Here is an 18,068-nt window from a genome sequence, read left to right on the forward strand (position 1 = left end):
GGGAGCACCCAATTGTTTCAGACTTTGGAAGATGGGGCCAATCACCATGTGGCTCTTTGAGAAGTACAAGTCTCCTGCAGCTGACAAACCCCACTGCCTCAGGTTCACACACACAGTCAACACAGTCCTGCCCTGTGCGCGTGCCCTGACCTCCTGAAGTGGACCCAGTCTCTCCAAGGCAGGAGCCCCACACACTCCACTAATGCCCCACACTCTCCACTAGCTCCTTGTGCACACTCTGCCCCACAGAGGTGGACCCACTTACCAGGATGCAGAGAATCTGGACAGTTCACTTAGCAGGCCCACAAGTTGTCCAAGGGCTTGTTGTTGGGTGGGGCCATTCCCTAGCGCAGGCTGCTTGCCTTGGCTGAGCTGGATTAAATCGGTGCTCTAGTGGGTGGGGCAGACCCTGGGCTAGCAGGCCACAGGGAGAATTCCAATGGCGTCTGCCAGTGTCTGTCTCAGCATGCCCACACCAGGCCACAACAATGGCTGCTGCCACTGTCCCAGTCCCTGGAGAGGTCTCACCTCTCATGGAGATGCACTCAGAACCTATCAGGTGAGTCTCTTTTCACCAAAGGACTGTGCACCTTTCTTTCTGGTGATTTTAGGTTGCATTCCAAACCTGGTGAATTTATGTGTGGGCCCTTTAAGAGCAGGCTTTAATTTCTTTGTGAACCAGCTTTTCTGGGGCTATTCCCCATCGTTGTTAGTAGCCAGCAAAGTCAGATATTAGGCCACTCATCTTGGTTCTGCTGGGTCCGAAAAATGCCTATAGTGGGAACACTCCCCAGCTCAGGTCCCCCACTCCTCCAGGGAAGGCTGTGTACCTTTGGGTTGCTCCTGGGTGGCCGTGAAGTGCTGTGGCTTGTGAAGGTGGCGTTTGTTTCTCTCCAGAAGGGAAGTTCTGCCTCTTACACCTCAATTAGGACTGTCGTTTGTTACAGGGGTTCCAGTTTTCAGTTCTCTCTCAGAGGTAATTGCTCCAAGAGTAGTTGTAAATTGGCTGTGTCCATGGGAGGAGGTGAGTTCAGAGTCCGCCTCCACTGCCATCTTGACTTCTCTTGCTGAACTCTGTGTTCCTAGTCTAGACAGTATTTGTTGAAGGCTGACTGTGTCCTAGGCACTGTGCTAACATCCATCCCGTCATTTAATCTTCAGAACAATGCTGGGGATGATAATACTGTTCTTATTCCCATTTTACAGATGAGATAACCGAGACTTGCCCCAAATCACATAAGTAGAACACGCTAGAGGTAGAGTCAGGGCTTGACCCCCGGCCTGCAGGACCCCAATGCCCGTTGTCCCAATCCAGCCTCTTGCAGCAGTGCCAGCATTCTCCCAGCTTCCAGCTGGCTGTCTCCAGCTGGATGCTCCACCAGCACCTCATATATAATGTGTGAAAGTAAAATTCATGCCCCTTCTGTCCCCTCTGGTGAGCATCCCTGTTTCTCTTCTCTCAGGCTTAAAATCTCAGCTTGTTCTTTTCTCTTCCCACTCCCTGCTTGCCACATCCAGAAGGTTGCCTGGCCTTGTTGGCATCCAATCCAAGCTTTCCATTCCTGTAGCTGTGCTGCAGGCGGGCCCCTCGCAGCCTCTCCCCTGCGAATTTGTCCTGGGCAGCTGGTCTCCACCATCTCCAATTAACAACAACTTTGCTGCCAGAGAAAGCTTCTGTTAAAGCCTGGCTCTGATTACCTCGCTCTCTGCTCAAAATTTCATATAATATGAATAATAACAATGGATTTCTTCCTATGGAGTCAAAAGAATGTTCAGCCTCCTTAGTTTGTCATTCGAGGCCTTCAGCAGTATTCGTCAGCCCAAATTTCCAGTGTGAAATTGCAGGACGTTGCCTTCATGCCCCTTTTTGCCTCCTCCTATCCTTTGACTCCAAGCAAACTCATCCTGTTGCCTCACCCTTCACCTCTACCTCTTTATATGGTACTGTTTGCCTGAGATGGGCTCTCCGCCACCGCTACCTGCTGGCACCCCAACTGTCGTTCTAGATCTGTCTCAGGTGCCACTTCCTCCCTGAAGACTCCCCTCTCAGCCTGTTGGACGTGACCTCTGCTTCCTTAGGCTGCTGGCAGCGTTTCGTACAACATCAGGCGGTAGTCGCAGGCTGCCTTGTGCTTTCGTGCAAATGCGCCTGAACTCCTCCTTAGACTTCGACTTCCTGAAGACGGGGATCTTGTCTTACTCATGTTTCTGTTCTCCTAAGGCCTAGCCCAGGAACTCAAACATTCATTGAAGGAATGAATGGGGCTAGAAGAGGGTGGCAGAAGGAAGAACAAGGGAGCTGAAAGAAAACTGGGTTCTATTTGCATCATCAATGCTTTACGTGCTTTAGAAATGTAGAATTTCTCCTGAAGAATCAACTCCAACTTCATCCATATCATTTTATTAGGCTTTGCTTTGCTGCTCTCATGTCACATTGTCTGCTCTCTTTTTATCCAATCATTTTGTCTTCACTCTCTTTTACTCTATCAGAAATGGTTCCACTTTTTGGGATTAAATCAGCTCTCTTCAAAATCCAGAAACTCATTTATACTTATTTCTGGGATTTGTGTTTTGCATATTCTAAAAATGTTCTTACAGCTTCTGTCATTCATATTCAGGTAATTTAAATTTGTGGTTATTTGTTCTTGTCCTATAATCCCTATTTACCTCTTTGCTGAGGGCAGGGCCACAACATCAGTAGCCTACGTGGATGGTGTTCTCTGCAGTTGAGCAGTGTTTGGCTTGCTCAACAGTATGTGGCAGCCCTGATTGTGGACCCATGAAAGTTAGGTGCAGGCTTGGCTGATTTCTGGTCAGTTTGTGAGTCATCATGAGTTCATTTGGACCCTGGGTGTCTCTGGAAGGGTTGAGTGGGAAGCCAACTGAATGCTGGTTTCTCCAGCCACTCAGAGTTTCAGGAGAGCAGGCTCCTCTCTGGACATCCAGCCCTTGTTCAGTCTGTTACTGCACGTGTAGAGACTCCAAAGACTGCCAATGTGAAAGCTGGGAGCACAAGAAAGTGCTTGCAGGGGTTAAATTTCACATTTGGGTATTCAGATTGGCACTAGAGGAAAAAATACTTGGAATCCAACAGTATTGCCAATTACAAGATGTTAGTGTGGCCTTTTGTGTTAAAAGTATATGCTTGGTTAAGCCCTGAGTTAAAAAAGGGTGATGGGTCCTATGTAAACACAAAGACAAATAACGCTTTATGTTAGTCTACACCTGTGCTTGACAAGTTACCCAATGGCCCTACTTCTCGTGGGATGAACTTAGCAGGCAGTGCGATGAGATGTGTCCCTTTCGAGTGTTGGGACTGCTTACTCCCGCTCGGGATGCTCAGCTCTCTGAATGCCACGGTGACAAGGAATGAAGGCTTTCCTGCAGAGAAGTCACGGTGTGCAGTTTTCTTGGAACTCAATGTGAGTTTGAAAGGAAAAATGACCCAGAAGAGGACAAGCAAGGAGAGACAGCCCATTAGCAGCCGAACCATATGACAAAATAGAAAGCAACTTCAGAGCTGTCGGCGCAACAGCTGGAGGAACATGCCAAGAAGCCAGATGCTGCTGCTGAAAGACTGTCTTCCCCAAAGCATAGGCCTGTGATGTTCATCCCAGCCCCATGTGTGGCCTGGGCACGGCTTTATTGCTGGATTAAATAACAGGCGAGGAGAGGGGGAATTGCGTGCCTGCTGCAGGCTGACTTATCAAGTTAAAGCAGACAATAAGGAGTGGAAATCCTTTCACTATAACTATCAACATTGCTAGGAATTTGGACTCCATATATACCCCTCTATAAGGGATTTATTTGGAAAACTACCTAACAAGTGGCATATTTTAACTTGAAGCTACATATTAGGTTGGTGAGATCCCATTGCTAGCTCATCCTATCAGACTTTCTAGCTTCTTTTTTGTGGTCCCAGGAATATTCATATACATGATGTCTTCTGGGGTTGATCTTTGTCCCAGATAAGTGGAATTTGTTCTCAGTTTACAGACGTAAAGAATCTTACCGACTTAAGGGAATGTGGAGTGACTTGCTTAAAGTTAATCCATCTGACATCTCTAGGCCTGGAACATCCCGAGGGCTGTGGCTTTCTCAGCTCTTACCACTAGACCGCACTGTCCTGCTCTTGTCTCACTCCCCCAGATCCACCTGTTTCCATCGCGCGTTCTTTCCTCTCCTCCTACCACCCTGGACTTGTGATAGAAGAAACCAGTATATTTTCTCTCATATCCAAAAGGCTGCTGGGGGAGTCATTTCTTGACTTTTGGGAAGACAAAAGCATTTTTTGAAAAAGATTATTTGTACTGGAGAGAATTTCTGGAAACGGGCTGGACAGATACTTTAAAAAATCTTGAGGTGTGAGAAAATGATTCTGCATCATGCAAATAGAGCAGTCAGAAGGTAAATTGTAGAAATCAAGTTTCATGAATTTCCTGAGGACACTGGGGGATGAGAGTGCTTTGCCTGCAAGCTAAGAGAGCTGGGCTGAAGCAATTTCTAGTGTGTCCACTCTTGGTTTCCTCCCCTGACAAAAAGAGAGCAGCTGTGGGACTAATGTAAAGTATGGGGTCGTCTAAAACTCAGAGGCCTTGTAGCTCGTGTGGAGTGTGGTTCCACCTCGACATACTTTTATGTGGATGGGGGAAGTTGAAAGACTCTGGAGTTTGCTGGCCAGGTCATTGAGCACCTGGGGGCTGAACTTCCAACAGGCTTGAGAAGGAGGATTTCCTCATTGTTTTTTCTTCCCTTTCTGACTTTTCTTCTGTTATGGAGCAACAAGGAGATCTCACTGCCTGTCTTAGCTTGGGTTCTTTCCGGAAGGCAGAGCCAGAGAGAAGGGCTGGTGTGCAGGCAGTTTATTTCATGAAGTATCCCAAGGGAATAAGAGTGTGTATATGTATATGTGTGTGTGTGTATGTGTGTGGTGTGGGGTGTGTGTGTGGTGTGTGTGGTGTGGGGTGTGTGTGGTATGGAGTGTGTGTGTGGGGTATGTGTGTGGTGTGTGCATGTCTGTGTGGTGTGGGGTGTGTGTGTGGTGTGTGTGGTAAGGGTGTGTGTGTGGAGTGTGTGTGGATTGTATGTCTGTGTGGTGTGAGGTGTGTGTGGTGTGTGTGGTATGGAGTATGTGTGTGGGATGTGTGGTATGGGGTGTGTGTGTGTGTGGTGTGGGGTGTGTGTGTGGGGTGTGTGCAGTGTGGGGTGTGTGTGGGGTTTGTTTGTGGTATGTATGTGGTGTGGGGTGTGTGTGGTGTGTGTTGTGTGGGGTGTATATGTGTGGTGTGTGTGTGTGATGTGTGTGGTATGGGGTGTGTGTGGTGTGTGTGGTGTGTGTGGTGTGGGGTGCGTGTGTGGGGTTTGTGTGTGGTATGGGCTGTGTGTGGGGTGTGTGTGTGGGGTGTGTGTGGTGTGGTGTGTGTGTGGGGTGTGTGTGTGGTGTGGTGTGTGTGTGGGTGTATGTGATGTGTGTGGTATGGGGTGTGTGTGGTGGTGTGTGTGTGGGGTGGGGGGTGTGTGTGGGGTTTGTGTAGTGTATGTGTGTGTGGTGTGTGGGGTGTGGGGTGTGTGTGGTGTAGGGTGTGTGTGGGGTGTGTGGTATGGGGTTTGTGTGTGGGGTATGTGGGGTATGTGATGTGGAGGGGTATGTGGTGTGGAGGGTGTATGTGTGTATATGTGTGTGTGGTATGTGTGTGGTATGTGTGTGGTATGTGTGGTGTGGGGTGTGGTGTGGGGTGTGGTGTGGGGTATGTTTGTGGGGTGTGTGTGTGGTGTCTGTGTGGTATGTGTAGTGTGGGGTGTGTGTGTGGTATCTGTGTGTGGTATGTGTGGTGTGGGGTGTGGTGTGGGGTGTGGTGTGGGGTATGTTTGTGGGGGTGTGTGTGTGGTGTCTGTGTGGTATGTGTAGTGTGGGGTGTGTGTGTGGGGGTGTGTGTGTGGAGTGTATGGTGTGTGGTGTGTGTGTGGGGGTGTGTGTGTGGAGTGTGGGGTGTGGGGTGTGTGGTCTGTGTGTGGTGTCTGTGTGGTATGTGTAGTGTGGGGGTGTGTGTGTGTGGAGTGTGGGGTGTGCGGTGTGTGTGGAGTGTGTATGGTGTGTGGTGTGTGTGTGTGTGTGTGTGTGTGTGTGTGTGTGTGTGTGTAGGGGGTTTGAGAATAGTGAAACAGGGAAAGCCAAAGCAAGGGAGCATCATTGAGCTGGTCACCACTGTGGGTAACTGGGACTCAGTCCCGCTGAGAACCCCCTAATGAGCCATGGAAAATGCACCTCAGAATTATCTGCCCAAGGGACAGAAGAGGGGAGCATTTGTCCACTGGCTCCCATGCTCCACAGGTCAAGGGTTGTCCATGGGATTAACTTCCTCACACTTCCAGGTTTGTGCATGTGAGTGCCATGGTGTCCTACACCACCACGTCGGAGAAAGCAGAACAAGAGAGATCCTGGGTGCAGCTGAGGCAAGGTTGCTGCTGGGCACCTGTGTGCAGCTGGTTGCCACAGCAATGGCTGGAGGAAAGGGTGGGTTGGGAGGACCTGAGGTGGAGCACGGAGGTATCTGACAGTCATGCCTCCATCTAGGTGTGGCCCCTGGCATCTTAGGTGCCCTTGAGATTCAGGGCAAAGCGCAGTTCTTAGGCAGGTAGTAGGCCCTCCACATGATTGTGTTGAATTTGTTTCCTTTCTTTCATTGATTTTTCTCTCAAGTTCTCCTGCTGTAGGACTACAGGATGCTCTGTTCTCCTCCCATTGGCTTAAGACACAGGAAGAAATGCGAACATGACTTGGTGTTCAGCCAATCATTTCCTGCATTGCCTGGTGTATGAGTCAAGGTTGCAGCAGAAACTGACGATGGCACACTCAAGAGGGTGAGCCAAGGGAAGGACTTACTTCCAAAGGCCTGGGTACAGTTAAGGGCAACCAGTGACAGTGAGAAGTCTTGCCACCTTCAGCCTGCAGGAGCCAGAGGAGGAAGCAGTTACCAAGCCCTGAGAGCTGCCAGTGTAGCTGGAGTAGAGGGCCTCAGGAGAGGACCAGTGGCCCTCAGGAGAAGGACGTGTCCAGTCTGTGGAGACCCAGCTGGGAAGGAGCTGGGGGAATAAATGGTCCGACCTCACTCTTCTCTTGCCTTCTGATCTCCTGCTGGAGATCAGATCCTCCCACTGACTGACCTCACCTAGAAGCCAGACGGCAAGGGAGCCCAAGATTCCATGCTGGTTAGCCTACCTGGGTACAGAGCAGAGGGCAGAGGGGTGGAGAGTGGATCTGGAAGGGCAAATAGAAGACATCCAGCAAGGCTGGTGCACAATTTGTATGGGCAGTTTATGGGCCAGCTCTGTCTTATTGGGTATTGGGTGCTAGTCACACCTACTTGGAAGTGGTGTGCTTTAGCACAAATAATGAATCTTTAGACCTAAAAAATGACTGGCTTAGTATAGATCTAACTGGGAGGATGTGGCTCAGAGTGTGGCTAGACTGATCACTGTGGGATTTTAATATATTCGAAGTTACTTGGAAAATATTTTTTTTAATTGATGTTTTAATAGTTTATAACATTGTGAAATTTTTGGTTGTACATTTTTGTTTGTCCATCACCATATACATGTCTCCCTTCACCCCTTGTGCCCACCTCCTACACCCATTGCCCCTGGTAGCCACAATACAGTTTGGAAAATATTTTATTTTGTGTAAGAAAGATCAGCCCTGAGCTAACATCTGCCAATCCTCCTCTTTTGCTGAAGAAGACTGGCCCTGGGCTAACATCCAGCCGATCTTCCTCCACTTTATATGGGACGCCGCCACATCACGGCCTGACAAGCGGTGCGTGCGTGCGCGCCTGGATCCGAACCCTGGCCGCCAGCAGCGGAGTGCGCGCACTTAACGGCTACACCACCGGCCGGCCCCTGGAAAATATTTTTTACCAGTGAGATTAGAGAGACATTTATTTACTATGTAAAGATCTTGTTGGTCCATTGACAAGGAATAGAAGGGAAAGATGAGATTAAAAGCAAGTTTATGTTTGTGGTGAGAGGGAGGGAAATTTTCTCTCTTCTAATTTCCTTTGTTGCTATTTTAATGCAGTTTTTGCAATAAATTAAAAATAAAGAGAAGCCACTAGTCACCTAGATGAGCTTGTTCAGCTTCTGGACAATGGTGCTGGCTAACCAAGTGTCTTGGATAAGGAAGGCTTTAAACATGAATATTTCTTGCTCGAGTCTTGGAAACTTAAACTAGAATCCACGTGAGGTTCGTTTTAATAGAGCCCTCTAGGTTTTTAAGCATTTTTTTCCATAATTACTTCTGTTTTCTTTATAAGCAGTTTTATGGGGAGCTGAGGCAAGGTATTTTCCTTTACGCCTTCAAGTGGCTTTGTGCCTAGTTCCCAGGTCACTGAGGATGCAGAGTGAAATCCAGTCTCTGACACAGCTTCAGTGAAGGGGGACCTCAAATATTCTGAGATCTGTCCTTTCTTTCGGGAGGCACGAGGAGGAAGGTTGAGATTATTGGGTGTGGGGCAAGCCAGGCTTTACCAGAACCCTGTGAGGAGCGTGAGCTCTCCCCCCGCCCCCTGCCCTGATGGGGAGGAGGCAGTGCTTGCCAGTCCAAGCTGGTGTCACTAATGTTTACCTATGTACACAGACCAAATGCCAGACCCCGTCTCCAGCCCACGACCCTGAGCAGTGGAGACAGGGGCTTGAATGCTTCTCTTTCTAACCACAACTGCAAACTTGACTCCAATATCTTCAGGCTGTCATGAGAATTTACCCTGAGAAAAATGTTTTAGTTGAAAGGTATTTTTTCTGATCTCACAGACTATGACCAGTTGACACGTTATCTGAGCTGAATTGGTTCAGGGGCCTGGCTTCCAGATGTGAACTGGGAGTTTGGTTTTCCATTCTCCTCTCACCCCCATCTGCCCAACGAGGGAAAAACAATTTTTTTTGAGGGGAAGTAAGTAGCTAGCTGGTTCCTGGCGTGTACCTGACGTCGTCAGGTGGGGTCTGCATCTAAAGAGCATTTTGTTTGTATGAAATAGAGAGGCCTACTCTTCGATATAGACTGTGGCAAGATGGTTTCTGTCTTAGCCCGGTGCAAGGAACAAACAGAGGCTTACAGCAGAATTTACCAGTGGTTGATTATGCCTCCAGATTTACAGCAGATTAAAAAATAAAAGCACCACCCGGTAAAATTTCATTGCCTAAGCTTGCTTGCTTGATCTTCCTATCCTTGGCAAGAACTTTGATTTTGAGTTGTCTGAAACATCTTGAACATCAGCTGTGCATGTGGGGTGGAGTCTAATAAGACAAAGGATGGGCCTGCCTCTGGGAGAGGGAGAGCCATGGAAAGTAGAACCATGGGGCCTGGGTTTGGACCCAGAGCTTTTCATGGGTTTTCTAAACACATTCACAGACTGTGGATGAGTCCCTTTTGCTTCTGTGCTGCCGTTCCTGCCCTTTTTACACTGGGATTTTGTCTGTGTGTATATGCTACAAGCACAGGCCAGGTGTCATAGTGGAAATCTTGCTGGCTTTGGAGTTACACGGCCTCGGTTTCAGAGCTTTACCTGCCAACAGTCCAGCAAACTTAAAGCAAGATATGGGCTCTTCTGTGCCTCCTTTTCCTAATTTACAGAAGAGAATACTAATCCTGTGGGATTCCTGTGAGGCCTAAATGAAGCAGCATGTCTGATTATCGTACATGATGGTTGCTTTCACTGACATTCTCTATTTTAAACTAGATCTTTTCATGCCCCAGTCTTGTCTCACTTCCTGAAACCTCAAATACAAAAAATGTGAAATACGGGAGAGGAAGTGCTGAACCCCCAAGACAGAGTGTGTGAGGCCGACGATCAGGAAGGAACACGACTCAACATCCCGATAGGCGGATGTATGTGCCGGCTGTATCTGTGAATGTCCTTTTACGGCACACCTAGAGCTCCGCACTGTTTCTAGGGAGCTCCTGAAGCCCAAATGTCAGACGTGGAAGTCCAGTTTCCCAAGGGTTTCTATCCACCTCCAGGCCAGAGTCACGAGACGCGTGATTCCCAGAGCTAGCCTGTTCTCAGGCCCCAGTCTCTGACCGCAGACTCCCTCTGGCTCAGCTTTGTAATCGTGGCTGCCCTGTGTGTGCGAGACACAGTGCAAGGACAAGACAGAAACATTAAGACTTGTTTCAAAATTGGAGACAAATTGAACTAATATAAAAATAATAGTACTCCCTTGACCCTGTATCGTTGAGGTTTTTGGGGCCTCAGAGCTCTCTAATGTATTGTTTCATGATTTAATCTGCTTTGTTTTTCTCTGGATTTAGTGATGCTGGAGAGCAGGTTACAGGACTCTAGGAACTGAAACAAAGAACAGAAAAACAAGGAATGCTTGGCAACATGGAATTCTTAAAATATTTTTTGTTCTCTTCTCAGAATGTGTCCCATCATACTCTTCAAAAAAATTTGTACAGAAAGGTTTTTTTTAAAGAAATCAGTATGTGTGTGGGTATATAAAATATATACCTATGTGTATCTATTTATTTATACTTGTCGCTGGTAGATCTTGCTGGTCATGGGAGAACAATAAAGAAAATATCAGTAAAGGACAACAGGGGACTTAAGTGTTATTCTCCCCAGCCCCCCTTCTTCCTCCCTCTTTCTTTGAAAATTTCTAAAATAAATCTGCAAGATATAATTCAGGGATGGTAAAAAAAAATCATGTTTTAATTGTTGATGCTTCACAATTTGGAAATGACATATTTATTTGTTGTAACTTTAAAATTCAACTCATTGTGTTTATCAAGCCCCTACTAAGTGCCTAGAAAAAATAAGCATACAACTTATTTCTCATTCCTAAGAAGCTGACGGTCTTGTCAGGGGAGCTGGAGTGGGGAGGGGGCAGTAGGACCTGGACACACAGTGAAGAGAGACACCAGGAGAAGCAGACAGAGAAGCGTTACATAACACAAAAGCAGGTGTACAAATGCTAACCTTCGAGGGGGTCAAGAAAAAATGACCCTGTGATGGCTGGAAGGCAAGGGATGCTAGAGGTGGAGTTGGAGATGGAACATATGAGGCTTTTGAGAGATTTTCTTCTTACAGAAAGGCCTCGTAAAGCGATTGTTTATGTCTGTTGCCACGTTTGGCACTTACGAAGGCTGAAGAGTGAAGCAAATGATATGTGCCACGTTTCCTTTCTCCCCTGAGCAAAGAATGGAAGCAACTGGAAAGCCCTTCTCACTTTTCTCCAGGAGACAACAGACCTCACTAATTTTCAATGAATGCAGTGTCAAGCTGCCAGGAACAAAGACAGACCAGGTCCCAGGCTCCTAAGCCTGGGCCACTCAGGGAGCCCATAGCTCTGGGAGCCCAGCATCTCAACGTTTTGTTTACCCTCCCAGAATGCCCAGAGTGGGGCTTTTGTGCATTGTGGTCTATGCCTGATTTTGGCCAGTTGAATTGTATTAGTTCTGTTGCTGTGTTTTAATTTGAGGTCCCTGTGATCCTTCCTGTCTTTCAGTTTAAATGTTACCAGTCGGGGAGGTCTGTCTGGATTGCCTTACCTAAAGTGGTCACAGCCTCTATTATTCTTCAGCACAGCATCCTGTTTATTTCATTTGAGTCACTTTCACAAACTAATTATTTTGCTTATTAGTTTTGATGAAGAGAGCAGTCGTCCATAATAAGACAGCATTATGTGCCAGTAGTTTTAGAGAAAGAAAGTTTAAAGTCTCCATAGGTCTTTAGCTCTCCTTTCAAATAGCCTTCTGGAAGTTTACTTATGATTGTAGGTCTGCCTCCCTTTCTTTGCTGACTATCGCAAGGTTTTCTCTTTTCCACCTGAGTGTCACGACCCCAAAGTCTCCCTCTGAAAGGTGCTTAGGACCCCCTGGTGTAATTTGGAGCCAGCCAGACACTGGGAGTGGTGGGCTTGTTTGTCCATGCAATGTACTTCTTATCAACGACAAACATGTATTTCAAGTTCTGAGTCCGTGGTCTCTTTCTTTCCCCTCTTCTTTAATGTCTGTCCCTCCTACTGGATTATTCACACCACAAGGCGAAGGACCATGTCTCTCTGGTTGTTTATTGGATATTCCTAGGGTGTAGAATTGTGTCTGATCCGTACTAGGGTCTCAGTCAAGGTTGATCTTTGCTCCTTCCCATCCCCTCTAGCCACGCTGTACCTCTGAAGTGCCCCCCCCCTCCCGACATCTGTTCACCTAGCTCACCTGAGCCACCAAAATTTGCAAGGAGAAGAGGAAGTAGAGGTAGAACCACCAATTCTGGTGCTTCCACTAACTGGTATCAAGCTCTCTTCTTGGGGTGTGTGGGGAAGGACTGGAGAAACACAGAGGGTCGTAAGAGATTCCCCCATTCCCCACCCTCCCAATCCAACTTTTGGATTCAGCCTGGTGGCAGTTTGTTGTTCACCAACCCGCCTCTCCTCTCCTCTCACAGTCTCTCAGGCTGGCTCCCTATCGGGCCCTTCCTCTTGTTCTTGGATGCTTAGATAGCTCTTTATCTACTCGCCATCTGTGTAAGGGGATCCTGACATGATGATCAGATGTGAACTCAACTCCAGAAACATTTTAATTAATTTATGGTGATAAAATGCGAAAAGAAAACCATTGAGGAATGCCTGGGCCAAAGAAAATCAAACATAAGAGGAAACAAAGAGACCAGAGCCATGCAGCCTTGGAAGGAAGGGCCTAGTTGGCAAAGGAGCCAGCAAACACTTTCTCTCTCTTGCCCTCTTCACTTTTTTAATAACCCCCGGCTGGAGAGGCCACGGAGGACCCAGGAATTGGAGGGGGTGAGGGAGAGAGTTGAGTAGCCTGCTCTCGGCCCTGACTTTTGATTAGAGCAATGAAGGCGGATGTGGAGAACACAGGCTGGCCAGCCCGTCGTGGGCGTAGCGGAAGTTCCACAGGAGAGCAGAAGAGGCGAGTTTCTAAAGCTGCAGCTCTGAAAAAAGGTCATCGGATGAAAATGGTGCTGACCAGGGGTTGGGGTGGGGGGATAAGACTGGTGTTGTTCAAGGTACAAACTTGCAACAAGTGGTAAATAAGCCCTAAGACCTAATGCACAGTGTAGTGAATATAGACAGCAATATTATACTGTAATCACGTAATGTGATAAATATCACAACAGCAATCATATTACAATGTATACATGTGTCAAAGTATAAAAAAAAACTTCTGCAGATGTTTAAAGAGGTCAACGTTTAAAGTAAATATGGCTTCATTGCAGCCTGGCAAACAGTCCTGGAGGAGGGTATTGCCTACATTGGGAAAATACTAAAGAAAACCAGTATTAGCCAGCTTTCTCCTTCCTGAGACAAAACCAGGCCAGCAATGTTTATTTGTAGGCTGCTGGGTCATTTGACTTATTTGCAAGGTTGATTTGATTTAGTTTGTCTTCCTTTTCCCTCTTTTTAATGTGAAACACCTATGGAGTAAAGACAAATTTCTCAGTCACTCCTTCCAACTGAACTTTAGATGAAGACAAGAAAAAGGAAAATACCAGTGAAACGGCACACAGGAATTCTATCAAAATAAGAAATTACTTGGTTTCTAATTTGTTTGGATATTATATCTTTATAGATTTGATGGTCTTAATCCAACTGATATAAAGCAAAAAACTAACAGCAACAGGGAGAAGAATACAACAGGGAAGGAAGAGCGGGGACCGTTAGCCGAAGACAGGGAAAGGAACCAGACAGGCTCCTCCGCGATCTGAAGGAATCTGGAGCACACATTGCCTGTATGTCCTAATTAAGAGGAACTCCATAAATTGAATAAATAAATATATGTTGACCTTAGTAATGGATTATTTATACAGCTGATTTAATGGAATAATAGAATTGTAGAGCTGTAAGTGACTTCATACTATGGGTCTGAATCAGAACTGCCTAGAGAGGTTTTTTCTTTCTTTTCATGAAAGAAATATGGTCAGGCCCCACCTACCAGCATTTATGGGATGGGGCCTTGGCATCTGCATTTTGGAAAAGCTTGTAAGATATTCTGATTTGTATTTCTATGCATTTATTCATTCATTCATTCAACATTTATGGAGCACCTACTGTGGGCCAGACACTATGCTAGGTTCTGGGGACACCACGGTCAGGAGAAAAGGAGCTGGTCCCTGCCCTCGTGGAGGTGCGGTCTGTGGGTGATGCACAGCCCTTTCATTTCTGTTAAGGACACTGTTACCCTGAAAGTTTCAGTGACCTTCCCTGGATCACTCTGTTAGGAGGTGGTAAACTGGAATGGAGCTATACCCAGATCTCCCAATTTCTCAATTCCATGCTCTTTCCACTAACTACCTTTGCTGATTTTCTGATTATCTTTTATTTGGGTAATATTAAAATGCTTGAGATTCTAGTTTTACTGCAAAAACAGCTGGGTTTGGATCTAGGTTGAAATCCTTGCTCTACCATGTGTTAGCTTTATGATACTGAGCAAGTATGTAACCTCTAGCAACTTCCAATCCCTTCTGATTCTAAAATAGAATCATTCCTACCATGCTGAGGTGGAGGGAGTGGATGTGATTATTCGATGGGACAACATAAGCAGAAAAACCTGTCCAGTGGCTAGGACTTTGGGAGAACTCTATTGGAAGATCTGTCCAGTTTCTATGCAGGAGGCCCCAAACCTTACTGGGTGTTGCTGGGGGTGGGGTGTGTGGGGAACCAGCCTGGGTACTGGCAGAGTGACCAAGTCAGCCTTACCCTTTGGAACACGCCCAATCAGTCTTGGGCCCATTGGTATCAGGTGAATCCTGCCATCCAAGCAGCAGTGGTGGGGTTAGAATGCTGGTGATTGGTCCCTGGGGCTCATGATGAGGCACTGGCAGCCTTTCCAGAGCAAGCCAGACATTCAAAGCTGGGAAAAAGAGGGCCTGAAATCAGAGGGAGCAGGCAGTCTTGGAGACAGAGCCTGGATCGCAGTGGCAGTGATTTCAGAAGCCCCTGATGAATGGCATCTTGGTTTTCTGTGCAGATCTGTCAGCCTTGCCCCAGGGCATGTTGTGGTTCCGTTCCCAGGCTGCCTGCTGCTGACCAGCAACCTTGGCCGTGGCCTGAGTCTTCAGTGAGTTTCTCTGCCAGGACAGAAGTCACCCTCTAAACTTGCTCCAGATCTCAGAACCAGATCATGGTTCTGAATTAGAAAGGAAGAGATGAGAAGAAATTAGTTGGATCGAGGTCGAGCCACATGTACCACCAGTAGCAAGAATTGGGTTTATAATGTACCTCTCAAAGCCTTTCCACATCTTCATTATTTAAGAGAACATATCACCCCTCCTAGGAATATGGCCATAGAAATGCGTATAGATGTCCACCAGAAGACACATAAATGTCCGCAGCAGCATTACATGTAATAGTCCCCAACCTGACGCGACGCAAGTACTCAACAACAGTGGCATGGATAAATACATGGTGGTGTACTCACACAGTGGTTGTAGAGCAATGAGAATGGACAAACCATGACTACATGAAACAGCGTGATTGACTCTCACACACACAATGTTAATGCAGGAAGCCAGACACAGAATCGTACAGGCACTGATTCCGTTTATATAACATTCAAAAACAGGCAAACTTATCTCCGATCTTAGAAGTCAGGATGGTGGCTGCCTTTGGTGGGGGCAGTGACTGGAGGGACACACAAGTGAGTTTCTGGGGTCCTGGGGATGTGCTGTTTCTTGATCTGAGTGTTAGTGGCATGGGAGTGTTAAGTTTATGAAAATCCATCGAGCTGCATCCTTATGATTTGTGTCCTTTTGTATCTATATGTTGAGCTTCAGTGACAAGTTTACAAAAGAGAAGAACGTGGTACTGTCTCTGCACCATTATCATCATAGATTACTGCTGGGACTGGAGTCTGACTGTGGGTTTCCATCAGTAAAATAATAGTTGAGTAATATCAGCATTTTCTTACGTCTGCCACAAAGTAGGCACTCAAATATTTGTTGAATAAATGAAGAGTGGGTGACAGCTCTTCTGTGGGGCAGGTGAGCTATTCAGTAAGAGTGCCAGGGAATTTAAAGAGGTCCCAGAGGGAAATTTCTATAATCAGAAATTTTTATTATCCAAACCATTGTGTCAGACGTTTAGGAGGGGAGCCTCATACCTGCCTGGGCCATCTGGCTTACGTGTGGACGTGTAAACACAGGGTGCTCCTCCTTGGTGATGGAGAGCAGCCCATGCTTAGGGTGACCGCCCTGTAAAGAGCTCTTCCTCTGTCCCACAGCCTCTGGAGCCTTCATTAGGCCCAGTTCAGCTGGATCTTTGATGTCATCTCTGTGCAATCGCTGTCTCATCATTTTCTCCTGGTCTTTGATGAGTAAAATGTGAGCGGGAGATATTTGACCTCGGGGCGTGGCTTGTGGCAAGGCAGGAAATACTTCCTCTTGTTGGGGTACAAAAAGGGAGATGAAAAGGTACCGTGAACTGGTACATGCTAACTGACTCTCAGGTCTGCCAAACATCTCCAGGAAGCATGATCAGGGCCTGAACACAGATTTGCAAAGAGGGGCAGATCTGAGGTAGCAGCAGCTCAGATCACATGAACTCCAGCCCGGGTGGAATTTCATTCAGTTTGCTGCCCCCATCTAGTCAAGCTTGTTAGTCAGGAAGCCAAGAGTGTCAAGTATTGAGAGCTGGTTTAAGCCACAGAAAAGGCCCGTTGAAGTAATTTTCTGTTAGAAGATTGCGGGTGGTGAATGTGCAAACAGCATTCACACACAGACCCAGTTCTGTCCACGAAGCTTGGATTCTGCTTCCTTCTTGAAGGTTGAAAAAAACATCATACTGTGCAATTCAAATACAACAAATAGCACAATATCAAGAAATGTGTACCTTTTGATACAGAGTTTCCAAAGATGTGACTCCTTTGTCTCTAAAGACAGCTGCCCTTCCTGGGCTCTGGTGAGACAGACCAAGTCTTGGTTTCCAGAGTGCAACCCCAGAGCTGAGTTCTTTCTCAGTTCTTTCTCACCGGTGTTAAGCGGTGGAGAGCTAACATTCTGATGGAACGCAAAGCCCTCTGCCTGGGGTCTCTTGGAGATTTGCTTCTTTCTAGGGATGAAGTTGCTGAATCAGCTTGTGTAACGTATCTGTGTTTTGCCCTAATGTCAAATAACCATGACATTTGCACAGAGATGAAGTCAAGGGATGAAGCCTGCCTTCTAAGTGCAGTCTGGTCCACAGAGTCTTGTGGAGCCCGTCCTGGAGGACTGAACACTTGGGCTCTTGGTGCTCAGGTCTCACTCTGGGCTGGGTGTCATCCTCAGAGGACAGCCTTCGTTAGGGCAGGTGTGGCGGGGCCTCCGCCTTTGCACTGCTGGGTACGGGGGTGGTCCGCTTAAGGGGAGAGGGCAGATGCAGTGGTGAGGGAAGAGAATGGAGAAGAGTTGGGTAATGCAGGCTTTGGAACTACCAGAATATGCTGAAAGACCTGAGGTGTTAAACACATAATTAGCATTAAGCAACAAACATGTAATTAGCATTAAGCCCTGGGTCTGCTACTGTCCCCTGCTTCTAACACTGCCACTCCTAGATCCATTTTTGGGATGACAAATAGGCTTCCGTTTTATTCATTTGAGAGAGAAAGATTGACTGACTGTAAAGATCTCTGAAAATCTGGGTATGTGAACTTGGGAAGGTCTGTGGTCATGCGTCCCGCCTTGGGCCTCAGTTTTCTTCTCTGCTGTAAAGCAAGGATATTGGACTCTCTGATATTTAAGGTCCCCCTCAGCATGAAAGTTCTGCATTCCATAATATCTTCCAAACAGCTTCCCAGGGAGGTGATATCACCAGAGTCTTCAGTTAAAATCCAAATGTGTTTCCTGTGAAGGATAACGTTGTAAGCCTCATTAACAAGAATAACTCAGGTCAAATGTGTTTGCCAAATATGCTTGGTACTTTGAGGATCCAGGACACAGGCTTGGTTCATTTATATTGGAGGAGAAGAGAGGAGCATTCTGGAGAAAGGGAGCTGACCAAGGGGCTCAGTATTGGGTGACATTCTATGGAGGGTGCTCTGCCTACCGTCTTACATGAAAGGTTACTTGAGGCAAATGACAAGA

The sequence above is a fragment of the Ceratotherium simum genome, chromosome 24, assembly GCF_057802395.1.
Source record: "Ceratotherium simum simum isolate JZ-2026a chromosome 24, ASM5780239v1, whole genome shotgun sequence".
NCBI lineage: Eukaryota > Metazoa > Chordata > Mammalia > Perissodactyla > Rhinocerotidae > Ceratotherium > Ceratotherium simum.